At 43.8% G+C, this 17,354-nt stretch overlaps 1 protein-coding gene across 1 annotated transcript in view; it reads right to left on the bottom strand.

Moving 5' to 3' along the window:
• LOC135096562 (gastrula zinc finger protein XlCGF57.1-like) overlaps nucleotides 1-6,939 on the bottom strand; it is a 13,103-nt gene extending 6,164 nt beyond the window's left edge. Inside the window, exons 1-4 of the mRNA XM_063998141.1 lie at nucleotides 6,872-6,939; nucleotides 6,639-6,746; nucleotides 5,454-5,575; nucleotides 1,135-1,223 (exon numbers count right to left, since the gene is read on the bottom strand). The gene's annotated coding sequence lies outside the window, so the exon portion shown is untranslated. The remainder of the gene's footprint in view (nucleotides 1-1,134; nucleotides 1,224-5,453; nucleotides 5,576-6,638; nucleotides 6,747-6,871) is intronic.
• Nucleotides 6,940-17,354: the final 10,415 nt, after the last annotated feature.

Genomic DNA, 17,354 nt, shown 5'->3' with positions numbered 1-17,354 from the left:
TCAATGAATACTGATAAAACAGAAAACTTCTTGTCAATAGCTGTAAATATATCATTAGAAAATTTATTCAATGCTTTAAAAGTGCTACAATTTTGTCTAAAACCATACTGCGAAGGATTAAGAATATTTTTGTGTTCTAAGTAATTAATTAAATGTTTTTCATTAATGTCTCAAATATTTTGGAAAATATTGTAAGTTGAGAAATTGGTCTATAATTTTTGGGGTCATCATGAGGGCCAGATTTATAAATGGGGGTAATTTTTGCAGTTTTCAACTTGTCAGGGAAAATTCCATTTGTTACAGACTGATTAAAAAGTATTGTTAAAGGGATTGATAAAAGATTAGAGTTACTTTTGATGATGGTAGCCGATATATCATTTATATCAGAGGTTTTGTTTTTAAGAGACTTAATTACTGAATTCATTTCATATGTAGTGATAATGGGAACTACCATGGAATTAGGATAATTTTCTTTGAGGTAATCTAATGGATTTTTATTTGAGTGAGGAAGTTTGCTCTCCAGATCAGGTGCCATTTTAGAAAAATAATTACTGAAGGCATGTGAGATGTCTAAAGGATCACTTAGTACTTTATTATCATATTGCAATGTCTTGATTGTGTCTTTATTTTGAAAGTTACCTTTTAGTTCATTTATTGCTTGCCAAATTTTCTTCGTATTATTTTTAAAGTTTATGAAGATTTGGCGATAATAGTTAGTTTTGGCGGATCGAACAACTTGAGTGAGCTGATTTCTGTACTGTTTAAAAATGTGATGTGAAACTATTCCTAATTTATACATTTTAAATAATTTACATTTATGTTTGATTGAGTTAAGTATTCCACTAGATAACCATGCATTATGAAGTCTTTTAGCTGTTATGAATTTAGTTTTGATAGGAAAGCATTTATTGTAGCATTCATTAACTATATTGTGGAAAAGGTTAAAATTTTCATTTGTATTTGGCAGGACAAGTAGTTCTTCCCAGTTTATGCCTTCTAATTCACTAGTAAATCTGTTATTATTATTGGCATTAATAACTCTGTATGTTATCTTATGTTTAGTATTTGGAAAAGCTTCAATGTTGATATTTATGAATATAGGAAGGTGATCTGATATTGAAAAGTGAATGATACCTGATAGAGAGCGAGGTAGGAAATTAGTCCAGATGTGATCTAGCAGTGAAGGTTGGCCAAGGGCAGAACTATCAGGAAATCTTGTAGGTCTGGATATATGAGGGAAAAAATTAAGTGATTGTAAGGAATTCAGAAACAAATTGGTAGGGAGGTGAGATGAGTGTTCTAATAAGTTAATGTTGAAGTCACCTATAATGATTGATTTATTATGTCTGAATATGTCGTTATTTAATAACTCATTCATGATGTTAGTAAATTCATTGACAGCTATGTGTTTGCTGTTGGGCCTGTAAATTACTGAAATGATATATTTAGTGTTCCCTAATTCTAGCTTAGAAGTGCAGATTTCAATGTTTTCATTAATGAAAGAATATAGCATTAGTGGTTCTGCTTTCATATGATTTTTAGTAAAAACAGTGATCCCTCCGTGTTCTCTGACAGTCCTTGTTAAGTGGAATGACTCATAACCCTCCAAAAAATAAAGGTGTTTAGTGTTTTGCTGTAGCCATGTTTCTGTCACTGCAATGACTTCAGGTGGTTTAGGTAAACAATTTAGAAAAGACTTCAGTATATCAAAGTTTTTCTGTAAAGATCTAATGTTAATATGTATAACACTGATGTAGTTGTTAGCTAATGGGTTTAAAGCTGAAGTGTATTCTTCAAAGTTGTAATACTTAGATAAACAGTTGATGTCTTGATGTCCTGCAATTTTTTTAATTTGACTTAATTCTAGGTTGAAAGTGTTAGTTGTGTTATTAATGAGATTATCATCATATAATGAATTATATAAATTTTCCATAAAGTAATACTAAAGAACAAACAAACAAACAAGCAAATAATAGAAAAAAGATAGAACAACAAAGCATATATGGCTCCTAAGGTATGCCAAAGAAAATAAGTAGATGGGCTCATGAATCAGATGAAATAAATGCCATCTTAAGAGGCAAATCAAATGATGTGATAATTGTAGTATTAGGGACATAATCAATATCAACAGTTATAAATAGTAGTAGTGATAGTGGTGGCAATAATAGTAGTTATAGTACTAGTAGTAGTAGTAGTAGTAGTAGTAGTAGTAGTAGTAGTAGTAGTAGTAGTAGTAGTAGTAGTAAGAGGATTAGTAGTAGTAGTAGTAGTAGTAAGAGGATTAGTAGTATAAGGAACAGTAGTAGTAGTCGTGCAAGTTAATGTATTAACAATATTAGCTATAGTAATTATAGTAGTAGTTGTAGTAGCAGGAGTAATAGCGGTAGTAGTGGTGTTAACAGTATAATGTAGTAATAATAACGGTAGCGGTAGTAGCAGTAGCAAGTAATAGTAGTGGTGGTATTAATAGCAATGGTGGTAGTAGTATTAGTGATAGTAGTAGTAGTAGTGAGAGATCTGACCGCCAGCATGCTCAGGGAGGTGTGCCACGATGTCTCCACTGAACCGACCCTCCTGCCGCTAGACGGCGAGCACCTGCGCTACAGAACAGCCAACAACACCAACGAGGCTCGAGTCGACGTCAGTGCACGAGGGTTCTGGACAAGGGGACAGAAAGCATTCGTGGACATACGGATCTTTGACCCGATGGCCGCCTGTCACCACGAACTCTCCCTGGAGGCCGCCCACCGCAAGAATGAGCAGGAGAAGATCCGAGCGTATGGGGAGAGAATCCAACACGTTGACCAGGGCAGCTTCACACCTCTGGTCTTCACCACATCTGGCGGGATGGGCTCCAAGGCTCAGTGCTTCTACTCAAGACTAGCCGACCTAATGGCAGAAAAGAAGCACCAGCCAAGGAGCCATGTCGTCGCATGGATGAGGTGCCGTCTCTCATTCTCCCTCCTCAGATCTGCCCTCCTGTGTCTCAGGGGGACAAGGCATTCCACTCCCATACCTGCAGACTTAGGAGGCCTTGACTGCGAGGCTACAGTGGTGGAGAGTGGCATAAGAGTAGATAGAGTAGAGGTAGAGTGAATTTATAGTTAACAACTAATGTTTATATCATAGAGTATTAGATATGGTTGGATGCCACAGTCATTAGCGAGAGCTGGGGCTAATGACCTCCAAGTAATGGAGCCCCTAATTGACACATCAATAAACATGGGGTGGAGGTATTAGTAGTAGTAGTAGAAAAAAAAGTAGTAGTAGTAATAGTAGTAGTAGTAGTAGTAGTAGTAGTAGTAGTAGTAGTAGTAGTAGTAGTAGTAGTAGTAGTAGTAGTAGTAGTAGTGGTGGTAGTAGTTGCAGCAGCAATAGTATTATTGATGTTATTAATAGTAGCAGTAGTAATTTTAGTAATAAAAGTAGGAGAAACCATTCAACATACACAAGCAGTTATATTAATTTACTTTCACATCTAAGTGGTTGTTACTCCTTTCAGTGCTGGGTACTTATCTAGAAAGTCTGTAAGTGCTGCTTCAGTAGTGATGACATGTTTTTGATTAGAAATTCAAAGCTTCACATATATCCTACCATCCTGTGTATAGCACTGTTGAAAGATTTGCCTATGTTGTTTTCTTATATCCCATACTTTTTTAAATAGTAACCGGCGTTTGGGTGTCAAGCTTTCATTGATATATAAGTTTGGCTTAACTGTTACACATGCACTCATTATGTCATATTTCTGTTGTCTACTGTGCAGTTTAACAATGATTGGTCTTATGGAGTTTTGGGTATTCCTTGAGCCAAGCCTAACCCAACCCAACCTAACCTAACCTAAGAGAGAGAGAGAGAGAGACAGAGAGAGAGAGAGAGAGAGAGAGAGAGAGAGAGAGAGAGAGAGAGAGAGAGAGAGAGAGAGAGAGAGAGAGAGAGAGAGAGAGAGAGAGAGAGAGAGAGAGAGAGAGAGAGAGAGAGAGAGAGAGAGAGAGAGAGAGAGAGGGGGCCCACTGAGATGCTGGTCACTGAACAGGGTCCAAGGCAGTTGTCAAAAATTGCAGGATAAGTGTGTTGAAGCCTCCCTCTTGAAGGAATTCAAGTCATATGAAGGTGGAAATACAGAAGCAGGCAGGGAGCTCCAGTATTACCAGAGAAAAGGGATGAATGATTGAGAATACTGGTTAACTCTTGTATTAGAGAGGTGCACAGAATAGTGGTGAGAGAAAGAAGAGAGTGTTGAGCAGCAAGGCTGTGGGAGGAGGGGAAGCATGCAGTTAGCAAGATCAGAAGAGCAGTTAGCATGAAAATAGCAGTAAAAGACAGCACGAGATGCAACACTGCGGCGATGAGAGAAAGGCTGAAGACAGTCAGTTAGAGGAGAGGAGTTGATGAGACAAAAAGCTTTTGATCCCAACCTGTCTAGAAGAATGGTATGAGTGGAACCCCCCCCCCAGACATGCGAAGCATACTCCATACATGGACGGATAAGGCCCCTGTACAAAGTTAGCAGCTGGGGGGGGTGAGAAAAACTGGCGGAGACATCTCAGAACACCTGACTTCCTAGAAGCTGTTTTTTGCTAGAGATGAGATGTGAAGTTTCCAGTTCAGATTATAAGTAAAGTACAGACCGAGGATGTTCAGTGTAGAAGAGGGGGACAGTTGAGTGTCATTGAAGAAGAGGGGATAGTTGTCTGGAAGGTTGTGTCGAGTTGATAGATGGAGGAATTGAGTTTTTGTGGCATTGAACAATACCAAGTTTGCTCTGCCCTAATCTGGAATTTTGGAGAGATCAGAAGTCTGTGACTTCCCTGCATGAACTGTTTACTTCCTGAAGGGTTGGAAGTCTAGAAAAAGACGTGGAAAAGTGCAGGGTGGTATCATCAGCATTGGAGTGGATAGGACAAGAAGTTTGGTTTAAAAGATCATTGATGAATAATAGGAAGAGAGTGGGTGACAGGACAGAACCCTGAGGAACACCACTGTTAATAGATCTAGGAGAAGAACAGTGACCGTCTACCACAGCAGCAATAGAACGGCCAGAAAGGACTGGGCTGGTGGATCTTCAGGTGGTAAGACTGGGCTGGTGGATCTTCAGGTTATCCAAATAAATAAATAAATAAATAAATAAATAAATAAATAAATAAAAGACTGACTTGTTGCAAAGATTAAGATAATTACTTTTAGTTGGTGGTAACTTGTGACAAAGACACAAGTGTTGCCAACAGTGGTGCAGTGTTCTGAGTCCCCAGCCACTGACCTGAGGGGCTCTTGGGCAGAGAGGATGGGAGGACTTGCCAGCCACTGACCTGAGGGGCTCTGGGGCAGAGAGGATGGGAGGACTTGCCAGCCACTGACCTGAGGGGCTCTTGGGCAGAGAGGATGGGAGGACTTGCCAGCCACTGACCTGAGGGGCTCTGGGGCAGAGAGGATGGGAGGACTTGCCAGCCACTGACCTGAGGGGCTCTGGTGCAGAGAGGATGGGAGGACTTGCCAGCCACTGATCTGAGAGGCTCTGGGGCACAATGGACAGGAGGACTTGCCAGTCTGGCCTTGCTCTTTCACCGCGTCTGTTCTCCTGCAAGACAAACAAATAAAACAATATTAAACAAATTAACAAAATAACAAAAATAAAACAAGAAAGCAGAAAACACTAACTGACAGTGTGTGTCTTGTCCTGCGTGGCTGCCACCACTGTGACGGGAAAATTTTGTCCAGGAGACCAAACTAACCTTACTGACGGTGTGTGTCTGGAAAATCTTAAGAACAACGCACCCAAGATTATTTTCAATAAGGTGTGCTTTCAAGAAGTGTAAGTAGTATAGCTACAAGTCTGTAAAGGTTTTACTGATCGCTCGTTGATGTTAAGGTTACAATACAATGCTAAAGTTTCTCCAGTATTCCTGAGATCCGTCCTGCTTACCTGTCCGTGCTGAAGTTACACTGTGTGCGTTCGTGCGTTGGTTTACACGCAGGGTGCTTTTGTCCATGCTACTAAGTCTATGATGTTTAATGACACTTTAACCTTAGGGGGGTCCAGGGGGGGCACAGCCCCCACGGATAGCAGGGGGGGGTGTTCATGGGGTGCACAGCCCCCCCGGTTAGGTTAGGTTAGGATAGGTATATAATTATTCTGGAGTATTGGTTAAAACTTAAATTTTACCCCAAATTTTTTTTATTTTAGAGAAATTTCCCTAGATTTTCAGTCCATTTATCGGTCTTTTATGTCCCCCTCCAAAAACAAACCCAATTCCCCACGTGGCCCCAAGCTTGTTGGGGGAGAGGGGAAAAGATTAATAAGATACGTGTGGAGGTGTATTTCTTAAGAATTACCGTGTGTCTTGTCCTGCGTGGCTGCCACCACTGTGACGGGAAAATCTTGACCAGAAAACCTAACCTAACCTAACCTCACTCAGTATGGGCCGGGAAATCCCCAGAAAGGACAACGCCCAAACACTCGCGACAAAATGGTCAGACCACTGGCAGGCAGCACCAGCAGACAGCCAGGCGGCGCCGCCACGTCTTGGGAATAAAAGAAATCAACAAACAAACAAACAAACAAACAAACCACAACAAGTGACGGTGACCACCACCTTAGTCACTCACCTCCCGACATTTACTTGTTCCCCGCCCACCATTACCTGCACGCCCTCAGGTGAGCCCAGGGAGGCGCCGCCACTCCGCACGTGACCACAGGTGACCCAGGCCAGCTCAGACACAGGCGCAAGCTGCCGCACACTCAGCGTGACCTGACCACTGACCACCACGCTGACGTCTTGTCTGTTCCCTCCACCAGACACAGAGTGGACAGGTGACCACAGGTGACCCAGGCCAGCTCAGACACAGGCGCAAGCTGCCGCACACTCAGCGTGACCTGACCACTGACCACCACGCAGCACGCGGACGCTCCAACAGACACAGACAACAAAACACACAAGTAACTTGGCGCCAGATCTTGATCTTGATCTTAATGGTACATCTTGATCTTGATCTTGATGGTACAGGTGGCACAGGATCACTCCTGAGCCAGGCCTTTGGATCGGCAACTCCTGTAGAAGGGGGAAAAAAAAAAAAGAGAAACGAACAGCATCCTCTATCCTAATTGTTCATACACCTGGCACGCCACATTCTCTCCAGAAACTCTTTCACCGCCTCAATCATCCTTTCATTCGCCTCTCTACACAGTCCCAGCAACAACACCATCCATTCCTTTCCTGTCTTCTCCACTCTTTCATTCCTATCATGCCCTAACTCAGTCAGTATCACTTGCATCATCTCATTCCTGTCTCTGGCATACTTCACACACTCCAGCACCACATGTTCCACCGTCTCATCCTCTCCCATGTCACACATCTGGCACACTTTGCTGCGGGACTCAGACCACCTGTAACTCTTTGCATTCACATCCATACACTGTGCCCTCGCTTGGAAGAGAAGATAAACGCCCAGGCTTCCATCATACCACCTTTCATAACTCGGGGCCTCTTTCTCCTTGTACCATTCCAGGGTCTTCTTTCTTTCCATTTCATTCTTCCATTCATTCAGTCCCACACATTTCACTTCTTTGTCTATCTCATTCTTCCATTTTCTCACATCCCATTCGGCTCCCACTCTGCCTCCTCTTGTTACCACCCATTCTTCCCAGAACCCTTTGATTGCCTCCCTGATTCCGTCCTTCTCTGTTATAACTACACCCTCCACTTTTAGACTCTCCACGCCAACACTGCCTCACATATTCTCACCTCTCATGAACTTGTACCATTCACGGCCACCTTCCATACCTTTCTCCCTTAAAGATTGAATCACACTCTTTTCACTCTTCACTTTAGCATTCATTATCATTCGTCTCGTCAACCGCTGCTGCTTCACATACGCTGCCCATGCATTCTCATACTCATTCTCTGCCTCATCGCTTTCATGCCTCTTTTTCCTCAGCCATCTACACTGTCTACTCATTCTCTTTCGCTCCTTCCTAGCTGCTCTGATTTCATCATTCCACCATGGTTTACATACATTCTTTCTTCTACCTACTCTCACAAACCCTATCTGGTTCTCAGCAGCACCCCTCACGTCCTCAACCAGTTTCTCATTCAGATGCTCCACGTCATGCACACTTTCGTCGTCCCAGCTTCTCTCACTCAGATCAACCTGAAAGTTCTCCCACCCTACATCTCTCAGTCTCCACTTCTTTTTCTTACTTGCCACTTTCACTTCATTCCCACCCTGCATCAAGCACTCCACAACCAGCATGTTGTGATCAGACACAATATCAACCAAACCATCCTCATCTATCCACATATGCGACACAATTTCACGCATTCTTCCAATCACCAACACGTAGTCAATTGGCGATTCCTGTTCTCTTGCACTCCAAGTCACACGCCCCTCAGCCAAAGTAACATTCAGATTTTCCAGCTCCAGTTCATCAACAAACTCTCCAAGCATTTCACCATTCCTGTTCACCTGTTCCCCCAGTATTCCCACATGTGCATTCATGTCACCCATAACTAGCACTCTCTCCTCTCCATGCTCTCTCACAACTTTCTTAAGTATGTCATACTTCCTCCTATTTTCCCTCTCTGCTCTTTCACCCATGACAGTCATGTACGCTACCACCAGTACCGCCTTCTCTGGTCTGCCACGACCATCCATGCATTCCACTCTGACTGCAAGCACATCCTCACTACTTGTACACTCCCCCACATCAATCTCCTCTACTTTCAGTCCTCTTTCTTTCTTGTAGAGTAGGGCTACGCCTCCTCCCAGTGTTTCCTGTGCCTTACGCCCCTTTCTAATCATAACATACGAGTACTCGCATCCCTCCATTCGTACATCATCTCTCAGGTGAGTCTCGGTGAGCCCAAGTCGAACCTCCACTCCCTGAGCTCCTTGCATACATCCTCAAACTTGCCCACACCCCATCCTCTCACAGTCATACAGCCAATCTTCACACATTTACTTGCCTGGCTAGTCTCTTTTCTTCCATGTTCGCTGACATCAGTGGGTCCTCCTCGTCCACACAACACACCTGCCTCGCCCTCATCCACTCGGCCAGTCGACGTCCTAGCCTCTCATTCCCGTTGTGGTTGAGGTGGACCCCGTCTGTCCCGAAGAATTTGTCCTGGTCGAGGATCCCATCCATGTCCAGGAAGCTCACGTTGCCCTTCTTCTCTGCCATCCATTCCATCTTGACCTTCATGAGTTCCATGCATATCTTGCGGTTCGTTTCTCTTCTGACCTTCTCCTACTGCACTCCTTCCCGTGGGCGCCGCAGGACCCCCACCACAGCCACACACATCTTCTTTTCTTCTGCTGCCCTCACTGCTTCTATCACTTCCTTTACTGTGTCTTCAGCACCTGCCTCTACTAAGTTGTTGCCTCCTCCTTGGATAACTAGCAGGCTTCTCTCTTCCATTTCTTGCACTTCTTCCTTGACTTTCCTCTTGACGTCTTGGATCTTAGCACCTCCCATGCTGGTGCACTCAATTTCCCTTCTCACAAAGTCGGGAGTCTTCCTTACCATGCTGTCTCCAAACGCAAAACAGACGCCATATTTCACACCACTAACTCCTACACCTAGCGGTCCACATTTTCTGCAGAAACACTTTGACAGTCTCAATCATCCTTCCATTCGTCTCCCCACATAGTCCCAGCAGCAACACCATCCACTCCCTTCCTGTCTTCTCCACTGTGACGTTCCCCAGTTCCCTCAGCACCACTTGCATCATCTCATTCCTGTCTCTGGCATACTTCACACACTCCAGCACCACACGCTCCACCGTCTCATCCTCTCCCATGTCACACGTCTGGCACACTTCGCTGCTGGACTCGGACCATCTGTAACTCCCTGCATTCACATCCATACACTGTGCCCTCGCTCGAAAGAGATCGCCTCTCAGGCTTCCATTATACCACCTTGCATACGTCGGGGCCTCTTTCTCTCGCCAATACCACGCCAAAGTACTCTTTTGTTCCATCTTACTCTTCCATTCACTCAGTCCCACATGTTTCACTACTCCATCTCACTCTTCCACTTTCTTACACCCCAATCTAAACCCTCTCCATTTCTAGCAATCATACTCCAGTCACTCTCAACATGCGTCCCCTCAAGCCGCTGAAAAGCCCACCTAGTTTCCAAGCCTTTTTTAACTGCCATCCTAACACACTTCTTCCCCCACCTGCTACTCTCTCTCTCTCTCTCTAAGTACTCCAGCCCATGTCTCCCCTCAAAGCCTCTATCGCTGCATACCTTGGTGCATTCAGTGCCATTCTTGCTACTCTATTCTCTCCTACTTTTACATTCTCTAGTTCATTCTCATTCCACACAATCACGTCCATACCAAACACAATGCTCGGAACAGCCACGCTCTTCCAAAGTTCTCGCAGCACGTCATACTTACTGGCTCTCATCCTTGCTGCACTTCCTAGTCGACCCACCCACTGGTTCACCATGCTTATCTTTTCATTGTTCGCCTTCACACAGCCATTCGGACTCATCCACATCCCCAGGTACTTGCATTCATCAGTCTGTTGCAACTCATTGCCTCCCAGTCTGCACACTGAGTTTCCGCCATCCTCTGACCTGTTCACCTTGCTTTTGTCACTGCTACGTGTCACACCAGAGTCCCTTCCATACACATCTACAACACCAAACAAACTTTGAAGCTCATCTGCCGATTCATTCCTGGCCACTACATCACCTGCATAAAAAAAAAAAAAAAAAACACAACATAAGGGGGCAGTCACAGCCTTCCCCCTAAAGACAACTCTCTTCCTTCACACAAAGCTAGAAGCACCTAATTACACACACACACCCTTCACTCAAAATTCAAAATTATCATGGCGACTCCTACACCAGCCTTGGAGTCCCCATCTGAGGAGGGGACCACAAATGTCCCCAGGTCGGACTGCTCTTCTGGTATCGACCCTAAGTGTTTTGACATCCCCCTCAACTTTCTCTTCATTAACTTTTGCAACATTCGTGATCTAAGATCTAATTTTCAATCTGTAGAACACCACCTCTCCTCTTCTAAACCTCATCTTCTTTTCCTCACTGAAACTCAGGTGTCTGAGGCAACTGACAGTAGCCCCTTTTCTGTTTCCTCCTACTTTCTCTATCCTCATTTTCGATTCAAAGCTGGATGCTGCGTTTATGTGCTCAATGACTTAACCTGCTCTCGTGCCCACGCTCTTGAATCTTCCGAGTTTTCCACCATCTGGCTACGACTACAGAGTCACTCTCATACTAAATTTATCTGTGCTCTATACCTCTCTCTATACTATACTGTATACCTCTCTCCTAACTCCTCTGACTATAAGAAATTCTTTGACTACTTAACTTCCAAAGTGGAGCACATTCCGATCCTCTTCCCTTTTGCAGAGATCTCCATTCTTGGAGACTTCAATGTTCACCACCAGCTTTGGCTTTCCTCTCCCTTCACTGACCATCCTGTTGAACTAGCCTTCAACTTTGCTATCCTCCACGACCTAGAGCAATTGGTGCAACACCCTACTCGTATTCCTGACCGTCTTGGAGATACGCCCAACATTCTTGACCTTTTCCTGACCTCTAATCCTTCTGCTTATGCTGTCACCCTCTCTTCTTCGTTGGGCTCCTCCGATCACAATCTCATATCTGTATCTTGTCCTATCGCTCCAGTCCCTCCTCAGGATCCCCCTAAGCGAAGGTGCCTCTGGTGTTTTGCCTCTGCTAGTTGGGGGAACCTGAGGAGGTATTTTGCTGATTTTCTTTGGAATGACTACTGCTTCCGTGTCAGAGACCCGTCTTTGTGTGCTGAGCGCATAACAGAGGTGATAGTGTCTGGCACGGAGGCGTACATTCCTCACTCTTTATCTTGACCTAAACCTCACTGTAGCTAGTTAGAAGTAGTTATCAAACAGCCTTGCAAGAACCAAAAGGTCTGTTGCTGTTTGGTTTTTCTTTGTATCCCTTTGTATTCCTTTGGTACTCTTGATACTCGATGCTGCAACGAAGAAAACAACAACGAGAATACGCCCCCAGAGGCTGGGGCGCAATAGTAGTGGCAGCTTACCGGTGGGATATATGTATAGGTGTGAAATCTATTACCTGTTATGTCAGTGCTTCAAATCCATACGTTGTTATCTATGAGTGCAAACGCTTTATTCTTCTCCAGACGTAGCACGCATTCCTTCTGGTTCAAGTGTATCAGCTGATTGGTTTTGGGACACTGTCTCGGTACGATTGAGACTGATATTTCCTTGGAACCAGTGACAGCAGTTTCCTCAGCAATCCCTACTGGCGCTGCTGGTGGTATCACAGCAATAATTTTAATCCCATAACTATGGTACATACAGCGGATCTGGCGGACCTGATATCTAAGAACGCTAACTATGATAGAATCACAGGACTGCATTACTTTTGTGGAGATCGAGAAAACAACCTAGATATCCTGATAAAACTTGCACTCATAGCGCACATCACTGGCTACTGAACATTGACTCTCGCACCACAAAACTAGATCAACCAAGGTCGCATCGAGGTAGCCAAAGAATACTCTTCAGGTCACGCTCATGACTACTTAGTCTCAGCTATCGACACTCATGGCTATGATTAAAAGGCTGTTTAAAGATATTTATTATACATTTTTCCTAACATAAACAACTAAGAAGTCCTTATGAAACTCCTAAGTGAGGCACACAGGAAGCCTGGGGAAACTCTGATCGAGTTATGTATACGCTTAGATACTTTGTGGAAAGCGCTAAAGAAAGAAAAACCCACATGATGACATCTTTCAAAAGGAAATCGTAAGAAACTTCGTCAAGGTCCTTTATTTCCTTCATTCCTGAGAACATAAGGCAAAGTCCTACTGAAGTGCTCATACTAACACTCAAGTTAGTACAGGAAAATCCCCAATGTAAATTACGGGATGAAGACGTAGAAAGGGAAAAAAGTCAAGCAAACCATTAATGCTATAAGTGGAGTTGCTGTACGGGCGAGTCCAGACAGACAGCAAGGCGCCACACCAAACATGATGAACCGCCCCAACCACAAACCGCGTTGTTTTATATGCATATAAAGCAGATGAAAGTTAAGAAAATGAAAGCAAGGTCATTGGATATGCCATTAAAGAAAGTAAGAAAGAAAGTAAGGTATGCACTCATGACTTAAGCTATGAAGTACCAGAAGTAGGAGAATGTAGCATTGTAGCCATAGAATTGCAAGTAAAAAAAAAAAAAACGAATTCATAGATGCAGTTGCAATGCTCGATACAGGTGCACGCGTAAGTTTAATGGAAAAGAAAAAAAAAACTTTGTACGAGAGATGAATCACTGAAATGACTGATGATAGTGATAAGCACCAATTTTTGCCATCAACTCTCAGGCCACAGAAAATAAAGGTAAAACTAGAATCATTGTACGGACAGGAGATGAGGTAAAAGAACAAGTTGCGGTAGTAACTTCAGGAATAGAGTTACCTACTCCAGTCACACTAGGCAGAGACGATCTAAGAAAAATTGAGATTGATCTGAGAGTAAGGAGGAAAGGAAAAGACAATTTCATTGAAATAAAAGTCTCGGTGACACCAGAGTGCGATAGCAAGATCACTGTTATACCATTACGAGAAAGAGGAAGTAAAGTAGAAGAGAAACAAAGCAAAGAAGCTAACCAAGGACAATGTACAAGTGAGTCAGCGGCACAGGAAGTGCAAAGTGATAAGAAAATACCGAAAAGAAGTGGCGAAATAAAGGAAGAAAATTATGAAAGAAAGGAGAGCGAGAAGGATAAAAAGAAAGGAAATATGCCGATGGAAGTAACCATGATAATGATTGACTACCGGAAGCCAAGTATGCTGGAGCTGTCGCGGTAAAAGGCATTAGAGGCCACCCGCATCAGATGGTTAGGTGGATATAGAAGAAGGAATTTTTGAGCCATGCAAGAGCAATCCGACACCACCAGCACTCTGCCCAGGAATAGCAAACATTACACTCCCCCAGCAAACGAAAACAGATAAATGTTTACTGTTCAATATATTAATGTAGGACAGGAAGCAACAGAGACAGAAACCGGTACAGGCCCAGGAGGAGCACAACCCTGCACTTTACATGCTTTCACTTTGACAGAAGCTGGAGTAACACAAAGACAAACATGAAATAAACTCCAAAGAGCCCAAGTTAATGAAGCTAAATTATTTAATTAATGAGAAAATCCAGAAGGAACTTGAGAGAATAATGCATTAAAATGACTATTTGATAAGTATCCAGAAGTTTTCTCTACTGAAGATGATGCTGTAGCACCCCTTTAATACCAGTTCCCAAGAAAGATGGCAGAATACGTCTTTGTTTGGACTTTTGCGCCTTAAACAAGCAAATCAAAGATGACAGATATTCACTCCAAAATATTCAAGCAATGGTGCAGCAAATGGGAACAAGCAAAATGTTCTCTTGCCTTGATTTGCTGGCTGGATATTATCAAATTCCCTTCGGTGAAGCAAGTAAGGAGAAAACCGCATTTCCATCACCAGAAGGGCACTGAGAATTTAATTCTTTGCCTTTTGGAGTCAAATCAGCACCAGGAGCTTTCCGAAGAATAGTTAACACTGTGCTTGCAGGTGTTATAGGCAGCTCCCCACATGTGTATCTAGATGAAGTAATTATTCAAGGAAAAGCTTTTGATGATCACTTCGAGAACCTCATTCGTGTTCTAGACAGACTACAGAAAGCTTATCATTCCCCACACTCACTCCCGCATTTATTCTTCTCATTGTAGCTGCTAACTCCTCTGTATACACACTGAAAAGGATTGGTGATAAAATGCATCCTTGCCTGACTCCTCTCTCACTCCTCAACCAGTCCGTTTCTGTATCTCCTAGTCTCTGTGTGTGTGTGTGTGTGTGTGTGATTCACCTACAGTGGTCAGGTGATCACCCAGCCAGCTGTTACCCTACGGAAAGAGCTCAGAGCTCATAGTGACCGATCTTCGGGTAGGACTGAGACCAATGACACACCACACACCGGGACAGCGAGGTCACAACTCCTCGGGTTACATCCCGCACCTACTTGCTGCTGGGTGAACAGGGGCTACACATTAAGAGGCTCGCCCATTTGCCTCACTGCTCCCGGGATTCGAACCCGGGCCTTCTTGGTTGTGAGCCGAACGTGCTAACCACTACACTACGCGGTGTGTGTGTGTGTATGTGTGTGTGTGGTGTGTGTGCTCCTGTCTGTGTGTGTGTGTGTGTGTGTGTGTGTGTGTGTGTGTGTGTGTGTGCTCCTGTCTATGTGGTGTGTGTGTGTGTGTGTGTGTGTGTGTGTGTGTGTGTGTGTGTGTGTGTGTGTGTGCGCGCGCGCACGCGCGCTCCTGTCTGTCTGTGGGTGTGTACGCGCTCCAGTCTGTGTGTGTGTGTGTGTGTGTGTGTGTGTGTGTGTGTGTGTGTGTGTGTGTGTGCGCGCGCGCGCACGCGCTCCTATCTGTGCGTGTGTGCGCGGGCTCCTGTCTGCACCTATGGCACATGATCGTCACACCTGGAGTCTGTTGGCGTCAGTTTAGTCTCCCCTGGTGGAGAGTCTTACAATGTCCTATTTTCTTTATCTGACCTACGTATTGGATTTGTGCCAGTGCCATGATTCATCTCCGGGTCTCGATGACATTCCATATTCATTTTTTGCACCACATTTCCGATGAAGCTTTTACCTTTTTCCTTGACCTCTATAACGTAAGTTGGAATACTGGTGATTTTTCATCTTGGAGTATTGCTGTAATGATCCCCTTTGCAAAGTCTGGAAAAGACCGTCAGTTACCGATCAATTATCGTCCAATTTCCTTAACCTCATGTATTTGTAAGTTGCTGGAAAAAATGACAAATGAGAGGCTCATGTGATGCTTGGAGAGAGAGAATTACTTGTCGCCCGTTCAATATGGTTTTAGGAAAATGAGGTCTTCATCTGATTGCATTTTTATCTCTAGAATCTTCTGTATGTGATGCATTCACTAGTAAGCAGCATCATGTTACAATAATTTTTGATTTGGAGAAAGCATATAACATGGCTTGGTGTCACGGCATTTCACTTAGTCTACTTGAGTTGAGTCTCCGTGGCCGACTCTATTTTTATACACTAGTTTTTATCTCATCCTTTTTTTATGGGTACTGATTTGGGGCGTTCTGTCTGAAGCTCGTTCACCTGAAGATGGTGTGCCGCGAGGAATTATACTCAGTGTCACACTTTTCACTATGGCTGTAAACAGTGTCACTGGTGTGCTTCCAGGAGTTCATGGCAGCTCAAAGTTGATGACTTGTCAATTTATATTTCTGTGGCGCGGATGCCTTTGATTGAGAGGAAGTTGCAATTAGCAATTAAGAGGATTTCTCAGTGGCCGCAACTCGGGGATTTCGTTTCTCGGCTTTGAAGACTGTGGCCATACATTTTTGCCGTCTTCGATGTGCTCACCCTGATCCAGATTTGTATCTATAGAACAGAAGAATAGTTTGTGTGGAGAAAACTCGTTTCCTGAGACTTATATTTGACAGACGCCTGACTTGGATACCTCACCTTTGTCATATTAAGGCAGCATGTATGAAGAGCCTTGGGTCACACCTCTTGGGATGCTGACAGACAGACCCTCCTCCTTTTGCACCGAACTCTTATTCTTTCTAAGTTGGAGTATGGTTGTGAGGTTTATTCGTTTGCTACTGAGGCTTGACTTCGTGTGACGGACTCGGTGCACTACGCCGGTGTTCGTTCACTAACTGGTGCTTTCCGCTCGTCCTTAATTCCAAGCTTACTTATAGATGCTGGACTCCTTCCGCTGGACTTGCATCACCAGTCCTTATTATTGAGGTGCTGGTATCGTGTTCAGTGTCTTCCTGACTCTGTTTCTTGTGTGTCAATCTCTCGTGATTCACGTCCTCATATATATGTCTCACTCGAATTTGCCTAAACCTTTTGGTGTCAGGGTTGCATCTGCTATGGCGGCATTAAATGTTCCTTCTGTTTCTGTATGTCCCTGTAGATTTCCCAGTGTTGGTTACTGACATTTCCAAGATATTTCTGTCTGTGGCTCTGATATTCCTAATAAAAACGTTTCAACACATTTTGAGTCCCGTTCGTTATTCTTGGAACACTGTTCCACACATTTCGACTCCATCCCTGTGTTTATGGACAGTTTAAAATCCGAAGGTGGAGTCAGAGTTGTTATCTTTCCTTTATTGTGTGGAGGTGGTGGCCTTCCTGGTGTTGTTTCTGTTTTTACGGTTGAGCTGTCTGCCTTTATCCTAGCATTAAGAATTATTTTTATTCTTCCCATCTCATCTCTTACTATTTTTAGCGATTCTCGCAGTGTTCTTTCCGCTGTTCAACATTTTAGCCCTTCTTCCCTTC

Source organism: Scylla paramamosain, unplaced genomic scaffold, assembly GCF_035594125.1.
Source record: "Scylla paramamosain isolate STU-SP2022 unplaced genomic scaffold, ASM3559412v1 Contig4, whole genome shotgun sequence".
NCBI lineage: Eukaryota > Metazoa > Arthropoda > Malacostraca > Decapoda > Portunidae > Scylla > Scylla paramamosain.
This window is presented reverse-complemented; position numbering and strand designations above follow the sequence as displayed.